This window comes from Aegilops tauschii, chromosome 4, assembly GCF_002575655.3.
Source record: "Aegilops tauschii subsp. strangulata cultivar AL8/78 chromosome 4, Aet v6.0, whole genome shotgun sequence".
Lineage (NCBI taxonomy): Eukaryota > Viridiplantae > Streptophyta > Magnoliopsida > Poales > Poaceae > Aegilops > Aegilops tauschii.
Window position 1 is genome coordinate 381,315,605 of NC_053038.3, and position 19,456 is coordinate 381,335,060.

Genomic DNA, 19,456 nt, shown 5'->3' on the forward strand with positions numbered 1-19,456 from the left:
CGGCTACTATCAGGGTGTCGGCTCGCCGGGAGGTCTTGCTGGTCTTGTTTTACCATTGTTGAAATGTCTTGTAACCGGGATTCCGAGACTGATCGGGTCTTCCCGGGAGAAGGAATATCCTTCGTTGATCGTGAGAGCTTATCATGGGCTAAGTTGGGACACCCCTGCAGGGTTTAAACTTTCGAAAGACGTGCCCGCGGTTATGTGGCAGATGGGAATTTGTTAATATCCGGTTGTAGTAAACTTGAAGTAAACTCTTCTAAAATACACCAACCGCGTGCGTAACCGTGATTGTCTCTTTTCGGGGTTGTTCGAGAGGAGAACACGGTTTTTGGGTTATGTTTGACGTAAGTAGGAGTTCAGGATCACTTCTTGATCATTACTAGTTGACGACCGCTTGCGTAGCTCCTCTTGTCGCTCTTGTTTTGTAAGTTAGCCACCATACTTTGCTTAGCCGGTGCTGCAACCTCACCACTTTACCCCTTCCTTACCCTTTAAGCTTTGCTAGTCTTGATACCCATGGTAATGGGATTGCTGAGTCCTCGTGGCTCACAGATTACTACACCAATAGTTGCAGGTTCAGGTTATGCGATGATCAGGACGCGAGAGCGATGTTTACTTGTTTTGGAGTTCTTCTTCTGCTTCTTCGATCAGGAGATAGGTTCCAGGTCGGCAGCCTGGGCTAGCAGGGTGGATATTGTTTGAGTTTCTGTTTATGTTTCATCCGTAGTCGGATGTTGTTCTCATGTATGTTGTTGTATTCTTGGGGCGTTTATGCCTTTTGTATGTATCCCCAACTATTATGTAATGGTACGATGTAATGATATTCACCTTGCAAAAGCGTCTTCAAGATGCGCTTCTATCCTTGGTGGGACCTTCGAGTTCCTTTAGGATAGGGTCGCATCTTGGGGGTGACAACTGGATAGCCTAGCCACGTGAACGGGTTTTCCTTCCCATCATCTCGTGGCTCGCGTGCTCGCCCTAGCCGCACCTCGCTTGCAGCTTCCTTATCAGCTAGTAGCATATTTAAACTAGCGCCTCCCAGTTAAGCCCGAGGAGCCGGAAAAGCCTGGCGCGGCATTGGGAACTATGCAATATGGCTCTATACGGAAAGTGCTACTAGTACTCTACTACTCTGTAGCTTGTGGCGTTGCACGCATGGAATTCACTCCATTATTGGATCTATAAAAGAAATTCCTCTTGACGTGATTTTTTTTGAAACGGAGGCAAAAGCTTCGCCTCATCTCATTCATAAAGAAGGAACTACTAACAAAGTTCGACGAGATCCATTACACCTCCACAAATGGAAGCGAAAAGCCTAGTCTCGCTGTATCAAATAACTCAAATGTTCTGCCCCCGCAGTAACCGTCGCTGATAAACAGGCTGCTAGTGTGTGCATGAGAGGAGCGGCTGAGTAGGCCAGCTACGCGCTTGAATAGAGCACCGAGAGTACCCACTACGCATGTGTACTTTTCCTGCATTGATAGTACATCGATGGTTCTAGAGAATAGTAGTACCCTCCACTTCCAACTGTAGCTCCTTGGCCCTGAGATTCAAGAGTTCAAAACTGGTGCACTGTACTAGAAGTACAGTACATCGCACTACTAGTTGAGAAAGTAGTACTAGTATTGCTGCAGTACGAGTACGTAGTAAATAATAGCCTCACCCCTTCGCTAAGGAATGATCGAGGAGCTACAGTTGGAAGGGACGAGGCCCTGCGGTTACTACGCTCTTATCTCCTCCTCGCCAGTTCCCCTCTCCCCGAAGAGAAGGCAGTTCGTTGCTGCTCCCATGGATTCGCCAAGCGGTTCTCCTCCTCGTCGGGGCTGGGAGACCTTGGACGGCGATCCTCTGGGAGAAATTGCACGCCGCTCCGACGTCCTCACCGCCGCAAGACTCGGTGCTTCCTGTACCAACATTTTCAAGACGGTGCTTAAACAGGCTTGGGAAAAGGCCATGCTTGTTGGTCTTCCAAGCGTCCTCGAGGAGAAGGCTCTTCTATGGGACAATCCTTCGAACAGTCCACCGCTCCCTGGCCATGGTTGCACGTTGACTCCGCTAGATTTGACGACGTTGAGAGGTAGTCGGATTTTGTCCGATGAGCAGGTCAATCATGGAGTTTGATCATGTAGTACTTAGTTATTCCATTTCCATCCCGTAATTTCTCCACTGCCCACCGTCTTATATTGGTCTGGGTCGGTGCCAACGAAGATTGGCTTGCATACCTCCGGCTAGATACCACCATCATTTTGCACAACATCCACAGCAGTGCGGCCTTTCCCGTAGACCCCTTCTTCACCATTGGGATCGGCCTTCCGAACTGGCTGGGCTTGAATACGTATGATGATGCCTACATGAGATTGAAGAAGATAGCAATTGCGGACCTGCCGACAAAGCAACACGGCTACGAGGATTACTATCTCATCGCGGTGTTCGACATAAGGATTGCCATCAATGCAAGAGGTAGCAATGGCAGAGGCTGGCGCATGTTGGCCGCGGCAGATTTGTACCCTTACACGTTCGAAGACGCCGTGCGCCATCTAGGCCGCATCTTCGCAGTGACAAGCCAGGGGATTAGTTTCATCTGGTTGCCATCCTATGGTATGGGAGATTACAAACGGAATGCACAAAGCCACAAACCATCATTTGCATCCCTAACGGTACTCCATTATTTTGCAGGGACCCATCATCCCCCGATCAAAATAATATCGCCGATCCTGGATGTGCATTTGCATCCGCGATTCGGTCTAACCTGGAACCTTGTAGCTGACTTTGGCATATTGGGATCAACTATCTTAGCAGTCGTTACCCATGGTACCACTGATGTGCAACATGGTCACACAATCTACCACGATCGGATCGTCACCATCTACCCAGGTATTCCATTTAGTATTATATTTTTAACCCTCTCGCCTTCTCTTTCATTGTTGTACTACTTACTAGTACTAGTAGGAGGACTTTTTACCTGGGTGTAGCTAGCTAGGCCCTTGAAGACTTGAACCCACTAGCCGCCACCATTTTTGTTTTTCCATGTCTTACTATCTCATCCATGTAGCCAAGAGTGGCTATATATAATAAGCCGGTTATTTTACTTCCTCCATACCGGAGTAGTACTATTTGCTGCAGAGTATTACTGACCGCCATATTTGAGCACAACATTATTATGCATGGACCTTGACTATGTACGTCACCATGTGTCCAGATCTGAGATGTCGCGTGTACCAGATGAACGGCGTCGAGTTCGACCCCCGTGATGCTACGTGGGTGCCGAGGAACACCCTTGGAGAGTACTCGCTTTTCATTGGGGACAGCTAGCCCATTGTGAAGAGGATGCCACCTTCTGTGCACGACACCGAAGGCCTACCGTTCATAAAGCACAGTTGTGTCTTCAGTGCGCACCGCCGGATGAACGACATGCTGGGACACGCTCTCCCTGATTTATGCCGCTTCAGCTTGGATGAGTCTCCATCATGTGGAACCGGACTATAAAGCTGCGACAATGATTCCCGTTGCCCACCGCTATGGATCGTGCCATCCATGAAGAACACCTGGGACTGGAACCTGGAGGAGGACATGTAGCCCATCTATGACGTGTAAGTGGAGTATGGTAAATTGTGAACGGTAGCGATGTGAATATATGTAGACTAATCGTGCACAAATTTATCACATGAATTAGAGATGAACTTGTGTGGCATACTGGCATTTGTCCTTTAGAATTTATTACTAGTAAATGTGTTATGTGTACGTGCAACTTGTGTGGTTGTTGCACGGGCTCCAACACGCTCTTTGAGAAAAAAAGGTGGCACAGCTTTGGATATAGGTGACGTGGCGGCATCATACAGTAGCATCGTTTGCTATAGTTGTAGTATACTCCTACTAGGACGACAACTCCTATAAAACCTTGCGCTTGGCTCTTTGCCTCTTCGGGAGGTTTAACAGTTCGTACTCGTGTGAACCTTGCACTTGGCTCTTCGCCTCTTCGGAAGGTCCAACAATGATGATACTACAGTACAATATGATTCTGGTAATCTGACACCGATTGAACTGCTGCACGTCCACCGCGAGGGCGAGGGAGAGGGCGCTGTAGTCAAAACCCTCTCCTCGTCCTGTGAGCCACCGCGCGCGTGGGCGAGGGAGAGGCGTAGTAAGCAAGGTTCTCCTCGTTCGGCGAGTTGACGGGACACATCAAAGCAGTACTAGTACTAGTCCATACTGCGTCCTTTCTGATTAATATGGCTTAATTTGAAACGAGAAAAATACACTGGCGGTCAACGTATGTAACAATACGCTCTTTACGGTCACTATATATAGTTTTGCGGTGATTATATGATCACTAGCTCATCGTAGAGCACCGTATTGCACCCTACTGACCGGCCACATAGTCGACGTGGCACTTTGTTGACTGGTTAAATTGTCACCTGGTTTCTGGGTCCAACCTATCAGTTGGCAGAGCAAAGAAATCAGTTAAACAAAACTTTACGCAGGCGCGACAGGAGTCCAACCCTTGCGCGCGAACCACCCTGGCTGTGTATGTGAGTGCATGCACGTGTACTCCCTCGGTCTTCCAACAAAGAGTGTATATCGGCTAAGAAACAAAGAGTGTACATCTACACTTCCAATGCATTTAGCCTTTAATCTAAATCGAGATTGATTGACTAATGCACCAACTTGTGCTCTAGGTATAGGCTACATGTCTATCCTTAATTACAACACGCAACAACCTTCATTTAATCTTCTTCTCTCAATGGTCGCATGCACACATAAGTTTGCTACTTTTGGGCGTTAATTATGCCCTGGTCAATGTGTAAATCTCTAAATGTACAGTCTTTCACGGACATAGGGAGTAGGTTGAGCACTTGAGCGTGAGCGTGTGTGTTGCGTCGTGTGCTGTGTGCCTCATGGGTGCGGGAGTGTTGCGTGCGTCCACGTGTACGTGTGAGTGTTGCATGTTGCATGCATGCATGCATGCATGCATGAGGCTTTTACTCCCTCCCATTGACATGTTCATGTTTCAAGCTTCCTCTGTTCCCTCCATATGGTGATACTCCCTCTGTTCCCAAATACGGAGTAAAAGCCTCACTCTGTTCCCAAATACAGAGTATTTGTCTTTCTAGAGATTTCAACAAGTGACTACGTACGGATCAAAATGAGTGAAGTGAGCGTAGAGGCATAGGGATACTGTAGATAGGAAGTCTTCGTGATCCATTATTCCCCATCTCGGTCAGAGAGAACTATTCAACTAGTCTTCGCAGTGAAGTGACAATACACGCGGCAGCAGATGGGACACATGCGTGTTGGTGTTACTAAATCAGCCTTACCCAGTACTTCCCTCATGTTTGCCAGTAGAGCACGCTTCCGCAATTACGCCTACGCACCTCTCTCCTCCATTAACTGACATATGGGCCCTCTTGAGGTAGACCCACATGTCATTAGCGTAAGTATTTACACTCCCAAGGACGATGTCGGAGTAAATGACCACGGGTAGCCTCATCAGCTCCCCATGGTATTTCAAGACATCGGGGCCGGCTGTGCCCCTCAAGCATCAAAGACAAAGGGCCGCCTTCTTGGGGCCGGCTGGTCCAAACGGCCGGCTGCCAGAAGGCGGCGGAATCCAAAAGACGGCCATGAAGTGGACCGACTCCTAGTAGGCGTCCTCCAGGGAGGCCGGCTCCTAGCAGGCGGCCCCTCGTGCCCTCAAAGTTAGCACCCACATAATCACGACGAGACGGGGCGTGGCTACAGTGCAGCCTGTCACCCCCGAATCCAGGGCGGAGCATGGCCATAGTGTAGCGTACCGGGCGGACATCCCCCGCCCGGCGCGGCACTATTGCCACGCGGCCTATGACATCACCCATGGCAGAGGAAGCCATGCTCCCACGACGGGCTGTCGGTACGGCCCGCAGGCGGCGGGCCCTACCTGTCTGTGAGAAGCTAGAAGGCGGCGAGCCCAGACCAGTCGGCTCAGGGGGAGGCCGGCTCCTAGCAGGCGGCCCTCTCCCTCCCTTGAAGTTTATGCGCCATTAACCAGAAGAGACGGGGGGGGGGCTACAGTGAACACCCACCAGGCGGCGGGACTGTAGCCACGCTCTCCCCGACAAAGCACACATCATCAGAGACCCTGCCACAGTACTGAGCAGCCGGCAAGACCCGCAAGCGGCGGGCGTAGCCTGTCGGTCAAGTACAAGACATCTGGCAGGACCCATGAGGCGGTGGGCCCCAGCAGCCGGCGGAGAAGCCGGCCACCAGAGACACTGACAGCCGGGTCCTACACCCAGCCAGATTACCGTTGTACCCCTAGGGTTAGGCCTATATAAACCCCCAGGGCACCCATGCAAAGGGTTCAGCCTCTTAGATAGCACACACACCATAGAGAGAGGAATAGAGCCAGCCTTGCCCTTCTTCCTCCTCTAGCTGAACAGCTCAAGGAGCAACCTTGTAGCTACTTGTTGAGATAGTGATCATGCAGAGACCCCACACATCAGGACTAGGGGTGTTATCTCCTAGGAGAGCCCCGAACCTAGGTAAGATGCGTCGGCGTACATGTCTACGCCTTATCCCGTTTCCAGGCACCGGCAACGTATTACTCTTCCCCACCATGACAAGCCATCCTTTGGCATATGTCGCACGAAACCCCTGACAGTTGGCGCCCACCGTGGGGCTAGGTGCACCGTCATCCGGAGATCTGTTCTAGACGGGAACCCTCTTTCTCCCTAGCGAGCGCAGCCAGCCCGGCATGCCTGATGGCGTCTGCACCGATGCGCTGCATGGCGCAGAAGCCGCGTGTGCAGCGAGCGGCCTCGCCGATCTCATCAGTGGGATCCGCCTCTCCGACGTGGGAGCAACCAGCTCCGAGAGCTGCCTCGTCGACCTCCTTGGCAAGCTCCACATCGCCAATGAGCCGGCCTCCGACCTAGAGTCGATCGACTCCACCGACCCGATGCTTGTTGACTCCAACACGGCATCCCTCGACGCCTTCCCCACCAACGTGGTGGTCATCGACGACCCGCTCCCTCGAGCAGATAGCGGTGGCAGCATTGTCATGGAGGTGCTCATCATCAGCCATTACGGCGCGTCTAGCGGAGCCGCTCAGGACCCACTGCAGGCGGCACTGCAGGACCTGTCCGCGCCGATCGCGGCTGATGCCGACGCCGAGACGCTAGAAGCCTACAGCGTCTCCCTTGTAGAGAACGCCAAGAAGTTGGCTACCATGAGATGCCTCTCCGAGGCCTACCAGCGCGAGATCGACCGCGCCGTTGGCGGCACACCAGCTACTGGCGAGCCCAGCCGCATGGGCACGGTCCGACAGCGCGGCGCTACCGTCGCCAGCATGTTCGGGGTAGACCGCCCCTGTCTACGCCACGCCCATGGAGAACATACGTGCTGCCCAGGCGGCAGCTGACGAGCTAGACCACCTGGAGGGTGACGAGCGTCGCTGCATGACATAGCGCGTTCAGCAGCTCATCGACCCGGCTGCGCGCAGCAAGAAGCCGGCCACCCAGTGGTAGAACCTGGCACGCACACGAAGAATCCTCCCCCCGCCAAGACCAAGGCGCGACCTCCCGGATGCCGACTGGCGGCATCCGTGACAGACGAGACCAAGAGCCGGCGGCTAGCCGCAGCCGTACTCGCCTCACCATCGAGTGCGACCACGGCCGCCCACGAGCAGTGGAACGACCGGACGATCGTCCGCCTCCTCCTCCTCCTCGCAGGGAGAGGCGTGCCTCCCCACCACCTGTTGAGCACCCGACTCTTGGTGACCGGCTAGGCCGCCGTGAAGGAGTCGGAGAGAACGATGCCCGCCATCGGATCGACTGCCTAGCTCGATCCCTGGCGTTAGAAGAAGAAGATGCAATCGGTCTGCCTTGTTTTGGCCCCTGCATTCGCGACGAGCCCTTCCCCAAAGGGTTCTCGCTCCCTTGAGACACGCCCAAGTACAACGGCTCCGTGAAGCCGGAGGATTGGCTGGTGGATTACTCCACCGCGGTCAACATAGAAAACAACAACAAGCGCGTTGCCGTGAAGTACGTGCCCCTCATGCTTCAGGCCACGTTCCGGACATGGTTGAACAACCTGAAGCCCTACAGCGTCAACAGCTGGATAGATTTCATTGAAGTCTTCATCTGCAACTTCACCAGCACCTACAAGTGGCCGCCCAAGCCTCGCCAGCTTTCTCTGTGCGTCCAAGGCCCCACCAAGTCCACCTGCGACTACTTGATACGGTGGGCCGAACTGCGCAACTCCTGCGAAGGGGTGCACGAGGTGCAAGCCATAGAGTACTTCACCGCCGCATGCCGAGAGGGCACCTTGCTCAAGCACCGACTCCTCTGCGACGAGCCGGCCACACCCGACAAACTGCTGAGCATAGCAGAGAAGTACGCCACTGCCGACTCCTCCATGAAGTCGGAGCTCCACGTGGACGCGTCCGGGAAGGTGCTCCCTCCGGCTCCTCGGACGCCGGCTGGTGACAACGGTCGGCGCCAGCAACAGAACGACAACAAGCGCAAGGCCCCGTAGCCGGCTACCACCAGCCGGCAGGTGGCGACAGTTGAGGATCAGCAGCCGGAGGGACAACCCGGCCCCAAGCGTCACAAGGGCAGGAAGCCTGCTTGGTTGCCCGCCTTCTCCTATGAGCAAACCCTCGATGCTCCCTGCAAGTTCCATAGCGGCGCGAAGCCGTCCAACCACGCCACCCAGAAATGCCACTGGCTCACCCGAATCTCCAAGGGTGAAGGACTGCTGCCTCCCCCGTTAGCTGGCCATCCGCCGCCTCCTCCTCAGCAGCCGGTGGCCCGTCTAGAAGTCGGCGCCATCCAAGACGAATTCCCTGAAGAACATGGAGCCTACGTCGTCTTCACCAGCGTGGTCGACGACAAGCATAACCAACGCCAGCAGCACCGAGAGGTGAATGCTGTCGCTTCAGAAGCCCCAGAGTTCATGCACTGGTCCGAGAAGCCCATCAGCTGGAGCCGAGCTGACCACTCGGAGGTGATGCCTTCTTCGGGTTCCTATGCCTTGGTGTTGGATGCCACCTTTGCAACAGGGAGGCGAGTTGCTCGTTTCTCCCGAGTTCTGATAGACAGCGGTAGCAGCATCAACATCCTCTATAGCGACACCATGGAGAAGTTGTGCATCAAAGAGAAGCAGCTCCAGCCCAGTCGGACTGCCTTCCACGGCATTGTACCTGGCCTTTCCTGCTCACCAATCGGCAAGATCAAGATAGATGTCCTCTTCGGAGACAAAGATCACATCCGCCACGAAGCGATTTGGTTTGAGGTGGTTGACCTGGAGAGCCCCTACCATGCGCTGCTTGGCCGGCCTGCTCTGGCCAAGTTCATGGCAGTACCACACTATGCCTACCTCAAGATGAAGGTGCCGGGAACCAACGGCATTGTCACTGTAGCTGGAGACTACAAGAAGTCGGCTGCCTGTGCTACTGCCAGCAGCCGGCTGGCCGAGTCCCTGGTGATTGCTGCCGAGAAGAAGCTCCTGGACCGGGTGGTGGCCATGGCCAACAAGCAGCTGGACCTATCGCCAGATCCCAAGGAGTCAGAGACCCAGGGCTCCTTCCAGCCGGCCAAAGAAACCAAGAAGATTCCCTTGGACCTGAACCACCCGGAGAAGTTTGCTGTCATAGGTGGTCACCTCAACAGCAAATAGGAAGGCGAGCTCGTCGATTTTCTCCGTGAGAATCGGGACATCTTCGCATGGTCTCCCAAAGACATGTCGGGTGTCCCGACGGATTTCGCCGAGCACAAGCTACATGTCAGAGCAGATGCAAAACCAGTCAAGCAACCCCTCCGCCGCCTGTCAGAGGAGAATAGAAGAATTGTTGGTGAAGAGATAGCTCGGCTTCTGGCAGCCGACTTCATTATGGAAGTGTTCTTTCTAGAGTCGCCTGCCAACCCACTCCTTGTACTGAAGAAGAACAACAAGTGGTGCATGTGTATTGATTATACCAGCCTCAACAAAGCTTGCCCCAAAGATCCGTTTGCCTTGCCTCGGATTGACCAAGTGATAGACTCCACAGCCGGATGCGAGCTGCTGAGTTTTTTGGATGCCTACTCAGGGTACCACCAGATCAAGTTGAACCCGGCCGACCGCCTGAAGACCGCCTTCATCACACCATTCGGAGCCTTCTACTACCTGACCATGACATTCGGCTTGAGAAATGCCGGTGCCACATTTCAGCGTTGCATGCAGAAGTGCCTCCTCAAGCAACTCGGCAGAAATGCCCACGTCTATGTAGACGATATTGTGGTGAAGACGGAGAAGCGCGGCACCCTCTTGGAAGATCTCAAGGAAACTTTTGATAATCTACGCCGCTTTCAAATCAAGCTCAACCCAGAGAAGTGCGTCTTTGGAGTACCAGCCGGCCAGCTCCTTGGCTTCCTGGTCCCAGAGTGCGGCATTGAGTGCAACCCTGTGAAGATCAAAGCCATCGAGAGGATGGAGAGACCCACCCAACTGCGAGACGTCCAGAAGTTTACCGGCTGCTTGGCATCCATCAGCCGCTTCATCCATCGGCTGGGCGAGAAGGCTCTTCCCCTGTACCAGCTCATGAAGAAAACTACTCACTTTGAGTGGAACGACAAGGCGGACGAGGCTTTTCTCCAGCTCAAGAAGATGTTGACCATGCCGCCTGTTATGTCCGCCCCGGCTGCTAAGGAGCCCATGCTTCTCTACATCGCGGCCACCGGTCGTGTGGTCAGCACAGTCATGGTGGTAGAGCGTCAAGAGGACGACAAAGCACTGCCGGTCTAGAGGCATGGGTATTACTTGAGCGAGGTGCTGTCAGCCTCCAAGCAGAACTACCCCCATTAACATAAGATGTGCTACGGCATGCACTTTGCCGCTAAGAAGATCAAGCCTTACTTTCAAGAGCACCCCATCACAGTTTTCTGCACCGCCCCACTTGCTGAGATCATAGGCAGCAGAGATGCATCAGGCCGAGTGGCCAAATGGGCCATCGAGTTGGCCCCCTACACCATCTTCTACCAGCCACGTACCGCCATCAAGTCCCAAGCGCTGGCCAACTTCCTCGTTGACTGGGCCGAGACCCAGTACCAGCCGCCAGCTCCAAACTCCACTCATTGGTGGATGCACTTTGATGACTCGAAGATGCGCACCGGCTTGGGAGCCGGCGTTGTCCTCACCTCTCCAAAAGGCGACAAGCTCAGATACACATTGCAAATCCACTTTGCCGCCTCCAACAACATGGCCGAGTATGAGGCGCTAGACATGGACTCCAGCTGGCCAAAGAGATCGGCATCCGCCGGATCCTGTGCTATGGCGACTCGGGCTTGGTGGTCCAGCAGTCGTCTGGCGACTGGGACGCCAAGGATGCAAATATGGCAAGTTACCGCTTCCTCGTCCAGCATCTCAGCGGATACTTTGAGGGGTGCGAGTTCCTTCATGTGCCACAGAATGAAAATGAGCCAGCTGATACCTTGGCACGGATCGGCTCCACCCGTCAAGCAATACCAGCCGGCGTTTCCCTTTAGTGCCTCCGCAAGCCGTCAATCAAGCCTTCTCTAGAGTCCGAGTCCATCTTCGTATCGGCTGCCCCCGAAGCAATCAAATCCAACTTGGGGGCTGCAGCAGCCGGCCCGGGGACTTCGGCAGGCGGCATGGGGACTACAGTAGTCGCACCCGGCTCGGGGACTTCACAACCCGGCCCGGGGGCTGCAGCAGCCGGCCCGGGGACTTCACCAAGCAGCTCGGGGTCTGCGGCAGTCGCACCCGGCCCGGGGGTTCCAACAACTCAGCAAGCGGCGGCCGGTCCCAACCCGCCTTCTCGCAACCCAACCGCCCTAGTACAAGTGGTGGTGATGACAGTAGATGAAGTCGAAGCACCATCATGGGCGCAGCCCATCCTCAACTTCCTGGTGAACAGAGAGCTGCTGACTGATAAGATCTGGGCTCGGCAAATGCAGCGCCGAGGAGGAGCCTACACGATAGTAAGCAAAGAGCTTGTCAGACGCAGCGTGACTGGAGTCTTGCAGCGCTGCGTAGAACCAGAAAAGGGCAAGGCAATCCTCAGAGATATCCACCAAGGCGAGTGCGGCCACCACGCGGCCTCCAGATCCCTTGTCGCCAAAGCTTTCCGCCATGGTTTCTTCTGGCCGACTGCTTTGGAAGACGCCAAGGACTTGGTCAAGCATTGCAAGGGATGCCAGAAATTTAGCTCCAAGAAACATCTGCTGGCTTCTGCACTCAAGACCATCCCCCTCACTTAGCCCTTTGATGTGTGGGGGCTGGACATGGTGGGACCATTCAAGACAGCACGCGGCGGCATGACCCATCTGCTTGTCGCCGTAGACAAGTTCACCAAATGAACCGAAGCAAAGCCAATCAAGAAACTGAATGGTCTGACTGCTGTGACTTTCATCGCAGATATCACCGTCCGGTATGGTGTACCACACAGCATCATCACCGACAATGGCACAAACTTTGCCAAAGGCGCCTTGGCCCGTTTCTATGCGACGCAGGGCATCCGACTGGACTTAGCGTCCGTTTCCCATCCGCAGTCAAACGCCCAAGTCGAGCGAGCAAACGGCCTCATCTTCTCCGGCATCAAGCCCCGACTGGTCGAGCTACTGGAGCTCGGCCGACTGCTGGATCGACGAATTGCCGGCCGTCCTCTGGAGCCTACGCACCACTCCGAATAAGTCAACCGGCTTCACTCCCTTCTTCCTCGCGTACGGGGCCGAGGCCATCATCCCAACTGACACTGAGTTCGACTCACCTCGCGTCACCATGTACACGGAGGAAGAGGCAAAGGAAACACGAGAATACGGTGTCGATCTGCTGGAAGAGGGCTGGCTGTGGCACTCAGCCGGTCCACCATCTACCAGCAGAGCCTGCGCCATTACCACAGTCGGAAGGTCAAGCCAAGATCCTTCCAAGAGGGAGACCTTGTGCTCCGGCTGATCCAGCGAACAGCCGGCCGACACAAGCTCTCGGCCCCTTGGGAAGGCCCCTTCATCATCAGCAAAGCTTTGGGTAACGACTCCTACTACCTAATTGACGCACAGAAGCCCAGAGCACGCAAGAGAGACGACTCCGGTAAGGAATCGGAGCGTCCATGGAATGCGAATTTCCTCCGAAGATTTTACATTTAATGCAGTATGTACTATGCTACCTTTTGTATTAAGAGCTAGACATTGGGTCCCTCGAGGAGCACTCGGGGGCTACCCTTTTTATCTATATGATAAGTTTTATGCCTATGAATGTGTTATTTCATTCTTCTGCCTGGCACCTGGTTCGACTAGTTGGCCCGGGGGGCTTGCCGCCTTGTATTATGTTGGTGCTACCTGCAGTCGGACAAGTAGTGTGCCGGCACCTAAGCCCTCTCTTGCCACATGCCGTAGCTCGCAGAGCAATTGTCCGGCCGGCAAGAGTTGAAGGCAGGAAATGGTGCCCACATGAAAAATGGCTAAGGACCAAAGCACTCACATAGGCCAAGCCGGCTCCTCGCCTCATCGACCGGATGCTGAGCAGCCGGCCGGCCGGCTTCTTACTTAACTTGCTACATTCTAAACGGCGACAGTATTTGTCTTCCCAAAACGGATAAGTACTTGACCCAGCCATGGACCGCAGAGCGGCCGTCTGGTTGGCCAGGCGGCAGCCAGGGGAAGGCGGCAAAGGAAAAAAGGCCAAAAGAACAGAAAAGCTAGACACGTCAGAACTCGGCAAAGCACAACTCGGGCGAGAATTAATTTACATAGAAAAAGGCCCTCGTCTAGCATTCAACAAAGTTGGAATACACCCCGAGCGGGTGGAACTGCGCAAATTTAACAAGTTTGTTTGAGAGACTACAAAGCAGGAAAAGTTAAGATAAAACTAGCCGCCTAGGCCAGAGGATCGCAGACGGGTCCGGCAGGTCAGTAGAGTCGGCGGCGCCAGCTGGCGGATTGGTCGTCTGGCGAGTCTCGGCTTGGTCGCCGTCAGTGATACGTCCATTTTGCATCATGCTTTTATATCGATATTTACTGCATTATGGGCTGTTATTACACATTATGTCACAATACTTATGCCTATTCTCTCTTATTTTAAAAGGTTTACATAAGGAGGGAGAATGCCGGCAGCTGGAATTCTGGGCTGGAAAAGGAGCAAATATTAGAGACCTATTCTGCACAGCTCCAAAAGTCCTGAAACTCCACGAAAGTTATTTTTGGAAATAATAAAAAATATTGAGCGGAAGAAATACCAAAGGGGGCCCACACCCTGGCCACGAGGGTGGGGGGCACGCCCTACCCCCCTGGGCGCGCCCCCTGCCTCGTGGGCCCCCTGGTGGCCCTCCGATGCCCATCTTCTGCTATATGAAGCCTTTCATCCGGAGAAAAATCAGAAGCAAGCTTTCGGGACGAGCCTCCGTCGCCACAAGGCGGAACCTTGGCAGAACCAATCTAGGGCTCCTGCAGAGCTGTTCTACCGGGGACACTTCCCTCCGGGAGGGGGCATCGCCATCATCATCACCAACGCTCCTCTCAGCAGGAGGGGGCCAATCTCCATCAACATCTTCACCAGCACCATCTCCTCTCAAACCCTAGTTCAGCTATTGTATCCAATTCTTGTCTCCAAGTCCGGGATTGGTACTTGTAGGTTGCTAGTAGTGTTGATTACTCCTTGTAGTTGATGCTAGTTGGTTTATTTGTTGGAAGATCATATGTTCAGATCCTTTATGCATATTAATACTCCTCTGATTATCAACATGAATATGCTTTGTGAGTAGTTACGTTTGTTCCTGAGGACATGGGAGAAGTCTTGCTATTAGTAGTCATGTGAATTTGGTATTCGTTCGATATTTTGATGAGATGTATGTTGTCTCTCCTCTAGTGGTGTTATGTGAACGTCGACTACATGACACTTCACCATTATTTGGGCCTAGAGGAAGGCATTGGGAATTAATAAGTAGATGATGGGTTGCTAGAGTGACAGAAGCTTAAACCCCAGTTTATGTGTTGCTTCGTAAGGGGCTGATTTGGATCCATATGTTTCATGCTATGGTTAGGTTTACCTTAATACTTCTTTTGTAGTTGCGGATGCTTGCAATAGGGGTTAATCATAAGTGGGATGCTTGTTCAAGTAAGAACAACACACAAGCACCGGTCCACCCACATATCAAATTATCAAAGTACCGAACGCGAATCATATGAACGTGATGAAAACTAGCTTGACAATAATTCATGTGTCCTCGGGAGCGCTTTTCATTATACAAGAGTTTGTCCAGGCTTTTCCTTTGCTACAAAAAGGATTGGGCCACCTTGCTGCACTTTATTTACTTGTTGCTCGTTACAAATTATCCTATCACAAAACTATTTGTTACCTACAATTTCAGTGCTTGCAGAGAATACCTTGTTGAAAACAGCTTACCATTTCCTTCTGCTCCTCGTTGGGTTCGACACTCTTACTTACCAAAGGACTACGATAGATCCCCTATACTTGTGGGCCATCAAGACTCTTTTCTGGCGCCGTTGCCGGGGAGTGAAGCGCCTTTGGTAGGTGGAATTTGGTAAGGAAAAATTTATATAGTGTGCTGAAATTTACTGTCACTTGTTACTATGGAAAGTAATCCTCTGAGGGGCTTGTTCGGGGTATCTTCACCCCGACCAGTAGAGCAAAGTGTTGCTCCTCAACCTACTGAACCTACTGAAAATGAAAATGTCTACTTTAAAATTCCTTCGGATATGGTAGAAAAACTGCTAGCTAATCCTTTTGCAGGAGATGGAACATTACATCCTGATGAGCACCTAATATATGTGGATGAAGTTTGTGGGTTATTTAAGCTTGCAGGTATGCCCGATGATGTTATCAAGAAGAAGGTCTTCCCTTTATCTTTGAAGGGAGATGCATTGACATGGTATAGGCTATGTGATGATATGGGGTCATGGAACTACAAACGATGAAATTGGAATTTCATCAGAAGTTTTATCCTATGCATCTTGTTCATCGTGATCGCAATTATATATATAATTTTTGGCCTCGCGAAGGAGAAAGCATCGCTCAAGCTTGGGGAAGGCTTAAATCAATGTTATATTCATGCCCCAATCATGAGCTCTCAAGAGAGATGATTATTCAAAAAATTTATGCTCGGCTTTCTGATAACAATCGCACCATGCTCGATACTTCTTGTGCTGGCTCTTTTATGATGAAGACTATTGAATTCAAATGGGATTTATTGGAAAGAATTAAATGCAACTCTGAAGATTGGGATCTCGACGAAGGTAAGGAGTCAGGTATGACACCTAAGTTTGATTGTGTTAAAAATTTATGGATACTGATGTTTTCCATAAATTTAGCACTAAATATGGACTTGACTCTGAGATGGTAGCTTCTTTCTGTGAATCTTTTGCTACTCATGTTGATCTCCCTAACAAGAAGTGGTTTAAATATCATCCTCCCATAGAAGTAAAACTAGCTGCACCTATTAAAGTTGAAGAAAAGACTATCACTTATAATGATCCTATTGTTCCTACTGCTTATATTGAGAAACCACCTTTTCCTGTTAGAATAAAGGATCATGCTAAAGCTTCAACTGTGGTTCGTAAAAGCAATATTAGAACTTATACACCTCCTGAGCAAGTTAAAGTTGAAACTAATATTGCTATTGTTAAAGATCTCTTGGTGGATAATATTGATGGGCATGTTATTTATTTCTGTGATGAAACTGCTAGAATTGCTAAACCTTGTGCTAAAGATAAACATAGACCTGTGGTAGGCATGCCTGTTATTTCTGTTAAAATAGTAGATCATTGTTATCATGGCTTATGTGATATGGGTGCTAGTGCTAGTGCAATACCTATTGACTTATACAAAGAAATTATGCATGATATTGCACCTACTGAGTTGGAAGAAATTGATGTCACAATTAAGCTTGCCAATAGAGATACTATTTCACCAATTGGGATTGTTAGAGATGTTGAAATCTTGTGTGGGAAAACTAAATATCCTGCTGATTTTCTTGTTCTTGGTTCCCCACAAGATAGCTTTTGTCCCATTATATTTGGTAGACCCTTCTTAATCACTGTTAATGCTAAGATAGACTGCGAAAAGGATGTTGTTACTATTGGTTTAGGTGATATGTCTCATGAGTTCAACTTTTCTAAATTTCGTAGACAACATCGTGAAGAGGAATTGCCTAGTAAAGATGAAATTATTGGCCTTGATTGCTTCTATTGCCGTACCTCCTAGTGATCCTTTAGAACAATATTTGCTAGACCATGAAAATGATATGTTTATGAATGAAAGAAGGGAAATAGATGAAGTGTTCTTTAAACAGGGTCCTATTCTGAAAAACAATTTGCCTGTTGAAATCTTAGGGGATCCTCCTCCACCCAAGGGTGATCCCGTGTTTGAGCTTAAACCATTGGCTGATACTCTTAAATATGCTTATCTTGATGCAAAGAAGATATATCCTGTTATTATTAGTGCTAACCTTTCAGAGAAGGAGGAAGAAAAATTATTGAAAACTCTGAAGAAGCACCGTGCTGCTATTGGATATACTCTTGATGATCTTAAGGGCATTAGTCCCACTCTATGTCAACACAAAATAAATTTGGAGAAAGATGCCAAACCAGTTATTGATCATCGACGATGGCTGAATCCTAAGATGAAAGAAGTGGTAAGAAAAGAAATACTAAAGCTCCTTGAGGCAGGTATAATTTATCCCGTTGCTGATAGTCAGTGGGTAAGTCCTGTCCATTGTGTTCCTAAGAAGGGAGGTATTACTGTCGTTCCTAATGATAAAGATGAATTGATTCCGCAAAGAATTATTACAGGTTATAGGATGGTAATTGATTTCCGCAAATTAAATAAGGCTACTAAAAAAGATCATTACCCCTTACCTTTTATTGATCAAATGCTAGAAAGATTGTCCAAACATACATATTTTTGCTTTCTAGATGGTTATTCTGGTTTCTCTCAAATACCTGTGTCAGCTGATGATCAAGCTAAGAGCACTTTTACTTGCCCTTTCGGTACTTTTGCTTATAGATGTATGCCTTTTGGTTTATGTAATGCACCTGCTACCTTTCAAAGATGCATGATGGCTATATTCTTTGACTTTTGTGAAAAGATTTGTGAGGTTTTCATGGACGATTTCTCCGTTTATGGATCCTCTTTTGATGATTGCTTAAGCAACCTTGATCGAGTTTTGCAGAGATGTGAAGAAACTAATCTTGTCTTGAACTGGGAAAAGTGCCACTTTATGGTTAATGAAGGCATTGTCTTGGGGCATAAAATTTCTGAAACAGGCATTGAAGTTGATAAAGCTAAAGTTGATACTATTGAAAAGATGCCGTGTCCCAAGGACATCAAAGGTATAAGAAGTTTCCTTGGTCATGCCGGCTTTTATAGGAGGTTCATTAAGGACTTCTCAAAAATTTCTCGGCCTCTGACTAATTTATTACAAAAAGATATACCATTTGTCTTTGATGATGATTGTGTAGAAGCATTTGAAATACTTAAGAAAACATTGATTTCTGCACCTATTGTTCAGCCACCTGATTGGAATTTACCCTTTGAGAATATGTGTGATGCTAGTGATTATGCTGTAGGTGCTGTTCTAGGGCAAAGAGTTGATAAGAAATTAAATGTTATTCAATATGCTAGTAAAACTCTAGACAATGCTCAGAGAAATTATGCTACTACTGAAAAAGAATTCTTAGCAGTTGTATTTGCATGTGATAAGTTTAGACCATATATTGTTGATTCTAAAGTAACTATTCACACTGATCATGCTGCTATTAGATATCTTATGGAAAAGAAAGATGCTAAACCTAGACTTATTAGATGGGTTCTCTTGCTACAAGAATTTCATTTGCATATTATTGATAGAAAGGGAGCTGAGAACCCCGTTGCAGACAACTTGTCTAGGTTAGAAAATGTTCTTGATGACCCACTAACTATTGATGATAGCTTTCCGGATGAGCAATTAAATGTCATAAATGCTTCTCATACTGCTCCATGGTATGCTGATTATGCTAATTACATTGTTGCCAAATTCATACCACCTAGTTTCACATACCAGCAAAATAAAATGTTTTTTCTATGATTTGAGACATTACTTTTGGGATGACCCACATCTTTATAAAGAAGGAGTAGATGGTGTTATCAGATGTTGTGTACCTGAGCATGAACAGGAACAGATCCTACGCAAGTGTCACTCCGAGGCTTATGGAGGACACCACGCTGGAGACAGAACTGCACATAAGGTATTGCAATCCAGTTTTTATTGGCCTACTCTCTTCAAGGATGCCCGTAAGTTTGTCTTAACTTGTGATGAATGTCAAAGAATTGGTAATATTAGTAGACGTCAAGAAATGCCTATGAATTATTCACTTGTTATTGAACTATTTGATGTTTGGGGCTTTGATTATATGGGACCGTTTCCTGCCTCTAATGGATATACACATATTTTAGTTGCTGTTGATTACGTTACTAAGTGGGTAGAAGC